The sequence below is a fragment of the Rattus norvegicus genome, chromosome 8 (assembly GCF_021556685.1).
Source record: "Rattus norvegicus strain SHRSP/BbbUtx chromosome 8, alternate assembly SHRSP_T2T, whole genome shotgun sequence".
Taxonomy (NCBI): Eukaryota; Metazoa; Chordata; class Mammalia; order Rodentia; family Muridae; genus Rattus; species Rattus norvegicus.
The window spans coordinates 65,523,175-65,536,001 of NC_141541.1; the positions used below are offsets into that span (position 1 = coordinate 65,523,175).

General features: G+C 42.7%; 1 long non-coding RNA gene across 2 annotated transcripts in view; it reads right to left on the reverse strand.

The window, feature by feature from the left end:
* LOC148004153 (uncharacterized) overlaps nt 1–12,084 on the reverse strand; it is a 93,958-nt gene extending 81,874 nt beyond the window's left edge. The window contains exon 1 of one of the 2 annotated variants that reach the window (XR_015627716.1): nt 11,975–12,069. This is a non-coding gene — a long non-coding RNA (uncharacterized LOC148004153). Of the gene's footprint in view, nt 1–11,974 lie in introns of both variants that reach the window. The other variant, XR_015627715.1, reaches the window with a different exon arrangement.
* Between the last annotated feature and the right edge of the window lie 743 nt (nt 12,085–12,827).

A 12,827-nucleotide genomic window follows, 5' to 3' on the forward strand; every position in this document is an offset into this window, starting at 1 on the left:
CTCCTATGCCCAACTCTAAAACTCAAATCTACTTCCACATGGTGGTGGTGCAGCCCCTGAATCTCAGCACTCAGAAGGCAGAGGCCAGTGGACCCCTGTGAGCTACAGGACAGCCAGGATTACACAGGTTACTTACAGGAGCAGAAATGACTCAAAGACAACTGTATCATCAAGACCATCCCGGCATGGATGATGGCTCACAAAGCTGAGAACCTGGAGCACACGGCACAGCCTTTGGGCAGCTCAACAAGCTGGAAAGTGTCATTTCCACGTAACTGATCTAAAGCTCTCCCAGGCAGCTCAACTGGCTCCTGCATCTCCCATAGTTGAGCTTGTCTCAAGAGTCTTCTTTGCAACTCAGTTTTTGTCCTCTGAAAGGGACTCTTATTAGCTTTTATTGTTTAATCTGTCGGGGAGGGGCCTAGTGAACCTGGTCACTTTCAGGGACTTCCTGAAGCTATTTTGAGTTCTTTACCTTCCTACTTGAGGAGCTTTCTGAAGGATAGAATGTTTCAGTCTCAGAGGAAATTGTTACATAAAAGCATAGGGCCATCCTGCTAAGAAGTTGCCTTTGTTTTTGTTCTTTCATTGTGCCCAGACACTTATCAAACTTACTTTAATTATTTACCTTTGTCTTTCCCAAATATGTTTATTACATTTTATTTGTTTAGTTTTGAGACTGGTTTTTGATATGTAGGTCAAAATGGCCTTGTGACTTTTGATCCTTCTGTTTCAATCTCTTGAGTACTAAGATTATTGGTGAGTGCCTGTTAGTAGTACAGCTCTGAAGGGAAAGGTATCCTGGCAGTTGGGAACCAAGGAATACCACAAAGTCACACCTTACAACAAACCTCACAGTAGCAATTTATTGGGAAAGACACCAAAGGGCAGTGCCTCTGCTGGGGTGAGAAGAAGCAGAGAACTTCGAAGAAAGCAGACATTATGTAGGGTTTGTTGGGGAGGGTGGGGGTAGAGTTTTACAGGATGGAGATAGCTAGGATTTCAAGTCTTGAGTTTAAGGTGAGCCCTGAGCCCAGGAATTGGTGAGTTTTCGAGCTCAGAGATTGGTGGGTTTTCAAAACCAGGAAGTGAGCTTAAACCTTTTATCCTACAGGGCTACCACACACAACTGGCCTATTTATTGTATTGTAAAAGTAGCTTTTGCTGGAAGCCATGATAAATGATTATGATCTGAGCTACTTGGGAGGTTGAGGAAGAGAGATTGCAAATTCAAGACCAGTCTGGGCTACAGAGCAGTACCATGTTTCAAAATAAAAAAAATTTAAGCCAGGTAGTGGTAGTATGTCCCCTGAATCTCAACACTAAAGAAGGAGAGGCAGGTAGATATCTGAGTTCAAGGCTGTCTGGTCTACAGAGTGAGTTCCAAATAGCCAGAGCAATGCAGAGAAACCCTGTCTTGAAAAAGAGCAAGATAAAACAAAATTTTAAAAGGAGCTAAAAGTACAGCTCAATGGTAGAATAGGTGCCTAGCATATGTGAGGACCTGGGTTCAACTTCTAGTAACTGCAAACAAATTATTTTATTGCAGTTTTATTTAGTGTGTGTGCAAGTACATGTGCACATGCACACTCAAGTATACCTGTGCATGTGTGGAGGACAATTTATGGGAGTCAGTTCTCTTCTATCACCATGGATCAAAATTATCAGGCTTAGTACCTTTACCAGATGAACCATGTCACTGGCCCATAACATTTCTTAAATATAAAAATAACAAAATGAAGAGACGGATTAGTTGGTCAAGTGCCTGCCAACTATGCATGAAGACTTGTATTGTACCCGTGGAAAAGCTGGCACAATGACAAACATCTAAATCCCTAAGGTTCCAAATATCGCTGAGAGAAGACCTTAGACTCAGATAGTATGCAAAACAAAAAGTGTTTGTTTATTTTGCAGAAAAAGTTAGCATGCTATCCTCAACAAGAATTGGCATTTCAGATAGATGCATTCAAGGTCCTTTTGTAACCGCTTAATTGCTTCTGAGATAACAGCAGACTCCTAAACCTTAGGGCACATTCCAAGGGGTTACAGAAACCACTAACCAAAGGCATAAAGAAGATATACACCACAGAACCCCAGGTGCAAAAACAGGAGATAAGATATTGACTGGGTTTGTCTAAACAAAACTTCAAGGATGGCTTAGTTACAGTCTTAAACTTTCCATGACCTTGCAAGCTAGTAACAAATGGTGAAAGCTAAGCCAGATAATTGCTCCTAGTGTATATGCACTTAGGCATTCTCTGTTATAACCTCTTATTCAATTTATGACTGAATTTATGTGCAGACTCACAGTGAGCTTTTTTACCATATGAACACACGTTCTGAGAGCCTACAAGTCCTGAGAACAAAAGACAGAAATTAGTCCCCCTCCCCTCTTCTCCCCAAGACTTTAACTTAGAGAAGCACAATCCCCTACAAGACTTTACCTAGCCTCTCGCTGTTCTCATCACAAGGTGCTAAACCAGAGGTTGCAACCTCCAGCTCTAGAGCAATTGGGATAGGCAGATGAGCTGTGGAAGCAGAGTACCTTATACCCAGGATAGAGAGCAAATGGTCCATGGCCTAGTTTCTGAGTGGAGACGGAATGGGATACAAAAAGTGAACTCTTCGAACCTCAACACTGATGGAGAAAAAGAATCCCTGAAGCTCACTGGTCGATTCCCAGCACCCACATGTCAGTGCACATCCATCTGTAGCTCCAGTTCCAGAGATCTGATGCCCTTTTCCAGCCTCAGCAGGCACCAGGCACACACAGGGTACACGTTCATACGTACAGGCAAAGCACTCATGCACATAAAATAAAAATAATTTTGTAAAGCGTCTCTTCTACTCTGTCATCTGGTTTGGCTACAGCATCAAGAAACTTCAGACACGGGGTTGGGGATTTAGCTCAGTGGTAGAGCGCTTGCCTAGGAAGCTCAAGGCCCTGGGTTCAGTCCCCAGCTCCGAAAAAAAGAACCAAAAAAAAAAAAAAAAAAAAAAAGAAAAAAAAAGAAAAAAAGAAACTTCAGACACTACTGATTAAGCCAAAATACCTTCTGAGACAATGCGTGTTCTTCTGAAAGATGGTACAATCAAAGATGTCAAAGACAATAAATCAAATGTGCTCAAATGGGGCTAAAATAATCTACAACTTTAGGGTTTTGACACTTGCTTCTTGTTCCCAAATATAAATAATACCACCTCATAAATCCACCTTACAATTTTGTTTACAAAGGGAAAATCTTTACCCTTTAATCCTTGCTGTAAATTACAATTTCTGATTGGTAATCTAGAAAGACTCAGGATTCTACATAGCCAGTGTAAACATCCCTAAGTTCAGCTCTCCTTTGAGAAGCCCACAGTCACACGCAGGTATGTCTTGTCTTCTTCTGGGGGCCTCTTTTTCTTAACCCTCATGCTTAAAATCCATATTGCAATCTCTTAATAAACTCCAATTCTGCCTCTTCATACTGATTTGTCCTGACATTTTTCCTGTGGTAAAGACAAGAATCCTGGGTTTGCTTGAGTGGAGGTCCCTAAGGCAAAATGGAACTTCTCAGGTTGCTGTGGGCAACAGCACGCAGCTGTGCCTCCCTCCTTCCACTGCTGACAGACACAAAAGAACTGAAAGAACAAAAAGGAACCTAGCAGAGTCCCCAGGCCCATCTTCAGAGTTCATTTGAGGCTTAGGTGTAGAAAGGGGGCCAGCCAAATGCATAACTGGGCTGAGGAGATGGCTCAATGGGTAAAGGGCTTAACCAGGTATAAAAACCTGTCCAAAACTCCAGAGCCTGTGCATATCTGTAGTCCAGTGCTCTAACCACCATGAGAGGAGGTAGCCAAGAACCCTGGAAGCTTGCAGGCAGCAGCAAATAACAAGAGAACCCATCTCAACAAGGTAAGGATCAACACCAGAAGTTGTCCTCTGACCTTCACAGAAATGTTATGGCACATATGTGCCCAAACACACACATACACACACACAAACACACACATACTTATAGAACATCATACACATAACATATACATCTACATGCACATGCACATACACACACACTTATACCCACCAATATGTCATACACACATCATACACACATACACACTTATCACACATACCCACATAATACCTGCACACATATACATACCCACACACATATCACACACATATAAATACCTGCACATATGTCATGCACAGCACATACACATACACATACATATCACACATATCATACACACATCACATATCACACACATATATACACACATCATACACATATATATACTCATACACACAATTACACACACATATACAAACCACACATGTATACATATCACATACATACATATACACATATATGCACATATCCACAAACATATCACATACACATACATACCCCTACATGTATACACAACTCACGGACATACACATATACACATATATACATCATACACATATCACACACACTTTAAAGAAGCAGAAAGAGAAGAAGACTGATGAGGAAGAGGAAACATAGCTAGCAGTCCCAGTCTGGTGTGGTCCCACCCATCACCACCATTGTCTTAACTTCCTTCATTGTCTTAGCTCCAGTCTCTCTCATAAGGTAGTGTGACACATTGTCAGACTACAGGAAATCTCTTTGAATAAGACAAGTTCCCTCCTTTGACTGACATCAGGCTTCAGCCATTTCCTTCTCCCAGCTTGGGACTCCTAGACCAATTCCAATTTCTTGGAGTCCATTGTTTCAATACCTGAATAGCATAAAGTAGAGGTCCACGTGTCCTTTAAAATATTCCCACTAGTGTGCCAGAGAGTCTGCAAGGGAAGGAAGATTCTTGATTTCAGAAGTAAACAGATTGCCTAGGGTACTTTATATAAGTACAATAACCTGAGGTTTCCACAAGCCAGAGCTTCATAATCAAAAGTCGATCATGTCTAATGAATGTTTCACATTAGTAAGCTGTTTTGGAGCAGTAATTTTGGATTTAAGTTTATGATACAGAGTCCGTTCAGGCAGCTCCCATAGCCCTCCTATATAACCTCTGCACATTCATTAATAGTTCAAACTCTGTGTTCTAGACTTGGCTCTGGATCAAGGCCCAGCACTGCTTCAAACATTTTCAGCTCTGTGAAGGAGATAGAGCAGCCAGCCTAGGGAAGTAGAATATGGAGGATGTTCTCAGATAGAGGTGAGTGATCTCAGGCTGCCAAGCCCTGCGGGGCATCTCCTGAGGGTGCTCTGGCTGCTTGGATTTCTGTCCTGTTTGTTTTCTGTTGCTGTGATAAACACCACGACCAAAGGCAACTTGAGGAGGACAAGGTTTACATCATCTCACTTACACTTTCAGATCCCAGTCTATCACTGACGAAGTCAGGGCAGGAACGCAAGGAAGTCTTGGAAGCACATGGTTTATTGCTCTGGTCTTACTCATCAAGCTTTCTTATACTACCCAGCACAGCCAGCCCAGGGGTGGCACCACCCACAGTGAGTGGGGCCCATCTAAACCAATCAACCATCGTGGCACTTCCTACATACATGGCCACTGGCTAATCTGAGCTGGGCAATCCCTCAATTAAGACTCCCTCTTCCCGGATGATTCTTGGTTGTCTCTAGTTTACAGTAAAAACTAACTAGGATAATTCTAAAAGAGCTATAGAGTTATCTAAGAAAGAAATGAGGGCAGAAAAGAACTCTCTCCTCCCTCTCTCTACTCTATTTCTCTCTCTCTCTCTCCCCTCCCCTCCCTTCCTCCCCCCACCCCGTGTGTGTGTGTGTGTGTGTGTGTGTGATGTGTATGTGTCTATGTCTCTGTGTGACTGTATCTGTGTGTCTGTGTGTATCTGTGTCTGTGTGTGTGTCTGTGTGTGTCTGTGTGAATGTGTGTGTGTGTGTGTGTGAATGTGTGTGTGTGTCTGTGTTTCTGGGTGTTTGCATTTGTGTCTCTGTGTATGTGTGTCTGCCTGTGTGTCTGTGTGACAGTGTGTCTATATATATATATATACATATATATGTCATATATATTATATCTGTGTGCATTTGTGTCCCTGTGTGTGTCTGCCTGTGTGTGTGTGTGTGTGTGTGTGTGTGTGTGTGTGTGTGTGTTGAGGACTAGCAAAACAGCATGTCACACCCAAGAGCTCTGTCTGGTTTAAGACTGGACCTTTAGTGAGTGACCTCACCTCTCCCAGCTTCAGTTTATTCACTGGAAAAGTAACTGGCAACAGGACCCACCTCACAGGGTGATAGATGAACTCTAGTCCTATGTGTGAAAAGGATGATGGGTCAGACATTTCCAATCAATGCCATCTATGTGCAAAGGTAGGAGAGGGCTAGCTGAAGGAGCTGGAAGAGAAGTTATGAGTGGAGCAAAGTACAGAGTGTGAGAAAGATAAAGTGAGCAGAAGCCTAGTGAGGCAAGGACTGGGAGCCATGGAGAGACCCAAGAAGCCAATGAGAGCATCTTCTCCTCCTATGAACACATAGACACAGGCTTTCCTAATACTCTGGGTGTATTAGCAGTACCACAGCTTTCAGGGCATGGGAGACCGTTTTCCCCCTTCTGGCTCAAACTTCACTGGAAGGGTTGTGATCCTCTGGTGATCTTGCTACCCAACATTTGCAGGGGAGCAATCATGCTAAAGCATACACAAAAAACTAAACTGTATGAGCAGCCTTGGGGATAAGGCTCTAATCTCACCTCTGAAGAATATCCTGGAGGCAAAGTTCAACCCATAGGAAGAAAAGTCTCCTAGAGGAGAGTTTGTGATGTGAAGTGCACAGGGGCAGCGCAGAGCAGGGCTGAGCAGAGCTAGAGGATTACAGATGTGGACAGGGCCTCCTAAACTTAAATGGTGGCCTAATCAGCCTGAGAACTAACACAGGGTGAACCCTGGGCCATCCATATGGAGAAGTTACTACTAACCTCTGGCAAGTGCCAGTGACCAGCCCGGCATCCGGTTAGACTGAGGCAGGCAGACATGGGTGGCATCGGCAGTTGCTATTGGTAAATTTTCTCTTTCCTTAACTCTTTAACTCTTTGCTATTCTATAGCCCAAACTGATGCCTTCTGGCAATAAACTCCTGCTGTTAGTAGCAATGGATTAAGAGAAAAAGTCATAGTTAATTATCTCTTTTCTCTCTGGCTCAAGTGCTCTTTGCTGGCCAGGCAAGAGGCTTGGAATTCTCTTCATGAACCAGAGAGAAAAGAAAAGAAAAGAAAAAGAAAGACCAGAGACACACATGCTGGATGAAGCTGAAGAAAGCTGCACCATCATTTTATTGTGGTTCTTAGTTTTTTATACTTTCTCCAAAAAAGTACCTCATACAACTGTCAGGTAGAACCCTTACAGCAGGATAATTTATTCCATGATTTTCTAAACAACACTTTCACATTCCAGTAAGTTTATAGTAAGCTTAAGGCAATAATTCATGTCATAGCTTGATAAGATTTTAGGAGTTACAACAGAATTTTTACATGTCTTTCCATTAAGACTAGTATCTGACTAAAGATTCATTATCTGTCACTAGCCCCCCATAAGTTCATTATAAGTGCAAAGCAATACACTTTATGTCACAGGTTAGCATGGTTTTGTCAGGAGACAAACCAACTGCCTCGCATCTCATTATTTTGAAGTCTTGTATAGACTAGCCAGTATTTTATTTTCTGTCATTGCACCTGCAATAAATTGTCTATTCCCAATTTAAGACCTTTAGTTACCAGTCACACCTAACCTAGAAAGAACGTTTTCCTTGATCATAAATTTGTGTCAAGCCTGCTTTCTTTTCCTAGTGCAATTAGACTGTGGCACATGAAGGCTTACAGAGCTCTATTTGTAGCTTTCATCCTATAGGAAGCTCGAGATTACTTGTATTAGTTTAGAAGTTCTATAAAATCATGATCAGAAAGTATAAAATCATCAATTTTTTTGTGTGGGATGATGTCATAGGTGAGGCAGGTACAAGATACAATGAGGCCTGTCATTGGACGAGAAGGAAGGAAGGATGGGCGGGAGAAAAGTTTGAAGGAAGGGGAGGAGACGGGAAGGGAAGAGGGAAGGAGAGAGAGAGCAAGTAGCTGAGGGACAATGTGGAAGCTGACGTTAAGATTCCACGCTGCACCTTTACAGGTTGTTATAAATGTTCTTAAGGGATGGATGTGTACAGGGTTTTTAAGTTTAGGTGGGCAATTATATCTTATCAATTGGATCAAAGGTTATTGTGCTGTGTGTTCTTTCATGTAGCGATTTAAGTGTAAGAAAGTGTGCAGCTACTAGAGACACTGGCCCGCTGTGGAATTGGGATGTGTGTTTCTGGCATGGAAACCTGGCTTGGGAACTAGATAGGTAGAGAGATTGCTACCAGGCTCAGAGAGAGATCTTTGGCAATGTGATATGGGATGGAGCAAAGCGGGTGAGAGGCTTTACTGACTGATACTTAAGATACCTAGCAGACATCTTAGGGCACTGCAGTGCTAGATCTAGTTGGGAATAAAAGAAAACATTTTATTTTTCTGTAATTTACAATAACAATTTGTCTACACAGCATTACTACATGAGAGTATATCTTCATATTGATCTGCAGAAAATCTGCCCAATAGGGTGGGCTGATGCCCAGGAATCATTAGACTATGGAATAGTGGCAGTAAAGGCATATCAGCAGTGAGAAGCAATCTGGGATGAAGTCTCTGAGGACCCTGCATCTCAGAGCACACCCATCATAGCCACACAAAAACAGTGGGCCATCTCCAGAAAACTCGTATGCTTGCCTTAGTCTTTCCTAAATAGCTTCTGACAAGCAAGCCTATTCCTAAGGCTATGGGGCAACCTGGGACTTTGGGGTAGTGGCAAACATATACAGATAAAACAAAAAATACTTTATAAATAAATAAATAATAAAGTAGGAGGCCAACAAAGTAGCTTATTAGGGAAAGGTACTTACATTAAGCCTCAGTTCAGTAACTGAGATCCACATTGTAGAATGAGAGAACCAACCCTTGCAACTTGTCTTCTGACCTCCACATGGATACTGTGGCACTCATACAATACACAAACTAAGAGAAAACTTTTTCTAAAAATAATTTTTAATTTTGTTTTGCCTATGTTCATGTATATTCACCACACGTGTGCAGTATCCAAAGGCCTGGAGAGGACAGCAGGTCCTCTGGAGCTGCAATTATTAGTTGTATGTGGGCTGCCATGCAGGCATTGAAGTCAAACCCAGGACCAAGTACTCTTAACCACTGAGGCATCTTTCCAGGGTTTTATAAGTGGAAAAAACCAAACAAACTAAGAAATGCATTGGAGAGCAATAGTGGAAGACACCCAATGTCTTAGTCACTGTTCTATTGCAGTGAAGAGACACCATAACCAAGGCACCTCTTATGAAAGAAAGCATTTAATGGGCAGCTTGCTTACAATTTCAGAGGTTTAGTCTGGTATCACCATGGTGGGTAGCATAGAAGTACACAGGCATGGGGTTGGGGATTTAGCTCAGCGGTAGAGCGCTTGCCTAGCAAGCGCAAGGCCCTGGGTTCGGTCCCCAGCTCCGAAAAAAAGAAAAAAGAAAAAAAAAAAAGAAGAAGTACACAGGCAGGTGCTAAAGCTGCAGCTGAGAATTACACACTGATCTTTAGGTAGAGAGGCAGCGAAAAAGATACTGGGCCTTGCAAAAGCTTTTTAAATCTCAAAGTTCATCTCCAGTGACACACTTTCTCCAACCAGACCATACCTACTCCAAAAAGTCCACACCTCCTAATCCCTCTACTCCTTTCAAATAGTGCCACTCCCTAGTGACTAAAATATATGACTCTATGGGGGGTCATTCTTTTTTTTTTTTGTGGTTCTTTTTTTTTTGGAGCTGGGGACCGAACCCAGGGCCTTGCGCTTCCTAGGCAAGGGCTCTACCACTGAGCTAAATCCCCAGCCCCTATGGGGGGGTCATTCTTATTGAAACCACTATACCCAACATTGAGCCCTGACTTGCTTTCTAGAAATAAAGTAACTTGTTCCTCAGATTCTTGCCTTCCCTGCACCACTGATCCCAAATTCCTGCCAGCCAGGCAAGATGTTATCAATCCTCAAACATTTTTTAACTGAGCACTTACTGGTTATACCTAGCAACAGCAACAGTCAGCAGCAAGACAAAAAAAGAAAACTCTCAATCTTCTTCCTACTGCTCCTATGCCTGTCTGTGTGCAGCCATGTTCTCTGCCATGATGATAGTGGACTAAGCCTCGGAAAATGTAAGCAAGCCCCTAATTAAATGCTTTCTTTTATAAGGCCTGCCTTGGTTATGTGTCTCTTCATGGCAATAGAACAGAATAGAACTATTTAAGACAAATAGTTTAAAATCTTAATTTGCTTTGTCTTGTTTTTCCAGAAACATTTGACATTTTCATTCTGTAACCACTTTGGTAGGAGGGAAGGCGTTATAAACAGAGACATTTTACCCCCTTTCCTTTGGTCATCAGACTACTGAAATAATGGACGTCAAGAAATTGGAATTGACTGGAAGAGAAAGGTTGAAGCCTGGTGCCACCCAGAGAAGACTTGTCTCATCCAGAAAGAGGCTGCACAGTCTGGCTGCAGAGTCAGACCACCTTGATGAAAAGACTGGATCTTAGATAAGGACGGGTCAACATGGATAGGGCTGTGTCCTGAGGACTGTTGAGTTATGTATACCTGTTGTTAGGGTTTGAAAATTGCTAAAGACTCCAGATTCAAATAGTATCCAAGAACAAAGAGCGTTTATTCTGAAGAAACAACCAGCATGCTAGAGTCACCACTGCTTCAGAATGATTACCTAAAGTCATTCAAGCCCCTCTTTTTTTTTATAAAGTAACTTCTTAGTTGCTTCTGAAACAACAAACGGACTTCTAAAACTTAGAGCACATTCTAAGGTGTTATAAAAACCATTAACCAAAGGTCATAAAGAAGGAGCTAAGGATGTACATCACAGGTGCAAAGACAGGAGGTAAAATATTGACTGGGTTTATACAGAACTTCAAGGACAACCTGGTTATGGATTTTAACTCTCCATGAACCTATAAGCTAGTAACAAATGATGAATGTTTAGCCAGATAATTACTCCTAGTGGATATACATGTAGACATTCTCTGTTATAAACCTCTTATTCAATTTATGGCCTTAATTTATGTGCAAACTCATAATGAACTTTTTACCATGTGATCACACACTCTGATAGTCATACAAGTGCTAAGAACAAAGAGCAGAAACAGGCTTCCCTCCCCTTTTCTTCCCGAGACTTAGAGCCTTGCAATTCTTGCTAGATAGAACAAAGGCTACTTTACCTAGCTTCCCAATGTTTTACCATGAGGTGCTAAACTGGAATCTGTAGCTTCTTGCCTCAGAGCAAAAGGCAGAGTTGGTAGATGTCACCGATCTCTTTGTTTTTCTCGATATGGCCACATTTCTCTGCTATTACTTGTCCCTTTGATTAGCCTGTTGAAGATGGGTGTCCCCTACCACTATGCTCCTATCCAGCCCTGACAGACAATAAAGTCTGAGGTGAGCCTATTCAGCACAGGCCCAGCCTGTGTGAGCACTAATCACCACCATTCCTCCCTCCCCTGTGACTGCTCTGGTCTGCTTTATGCTTCTGTTACTATACTCAGATCCACAATCCACTGCCTATTTTCCCTGTATCCCAAATAAATTAAAAACAAAAATTGCTAACAGAAAGTAATTTAGTTATAGTTTGGCCAAACTGGGAAGATATATATAGATCCTGCTTTTTCTCCACCATGCACAACAACAGGCTTATAATTCATGGGAAATCAGGAGACAAAAGCTAGATGATACAGAGATTTCAGCTCTGAGTCAGTTGAAAGGATTCTTTCCTGGTAAAAGATGACTCAGGCCATCTCCATCCTCAGCATGGAGAGACTGCTGGGGTATATACTTCCCTCTGAGAACCTCAGATTCTGACCTGTAAAAAGTGGGGTTATTAATGCTTACCTTGGATGGGTGGGAGGCAGGAGCAAACACTTTGCCATACGCCAGGTACTAGTTAAGCCTGAGCTCCTTTCCAGCACTTTCTCTCCCTTGCCCCCATCCTGCCAGTTTCCTCATCACAGCTTTGCTTCTGCCACCAGGGAGAATTATTTCTCAATAGATCCAAGTGACGCATGAGATCCCAAGCCCAGCCTAACCACGATCTCTCTCCTAAGTTCGAGAAATGATCTTGGCCCTGTTCTTAACTCACACTGCATGCCCTGAGGTGCACTTGCTTCACCTTTCTTGAGTGTCTCTGTGAGTTTCTGTTCACACTGGCTACTTTAAAGTCCACTGTGGCAGATGAAAATCCCTTAGCCCTCATTTTTGAGACCACCTATGTAGAAGGCACCTTTGCAACGCTCCCTCTTCATCTAGGAATCTGGAGGGACAAAAAGGAACCTGCTAGGCCTCCAGTACCCAGGGGCCTACTATCTGGGCTACCAGGTAAAAGGTCACCACCTAATCTTGGCAGAAAACAAGCCACCATAAGAACAGCCCACTGCAGCAAGGGGTGGCATGCTTCCCGATCACACCTGCATCAGCTGTGAGTCTCCCAAAGGCTCAGATTTCCCACTGGACGACTGCCCTCACACCCAGCTGCTACCAACATTCTTTTGCCATGGGACAATGGGTAGTGCTCTTGGCGATATCTCTAAGTGCCTTTGCTTTACCCTGGGTGCTACCAAGCCTGGCTAGATTTTCAGAGACTATTGATTCCAACAAGAAGCTTTCAGGGTACATAGCCTTCCTGTCACTGGGGTCTGACTCCAAGGTACTTTGCTTCAAAGTGTGCATTTTAGGGGTCTGAGGCTGA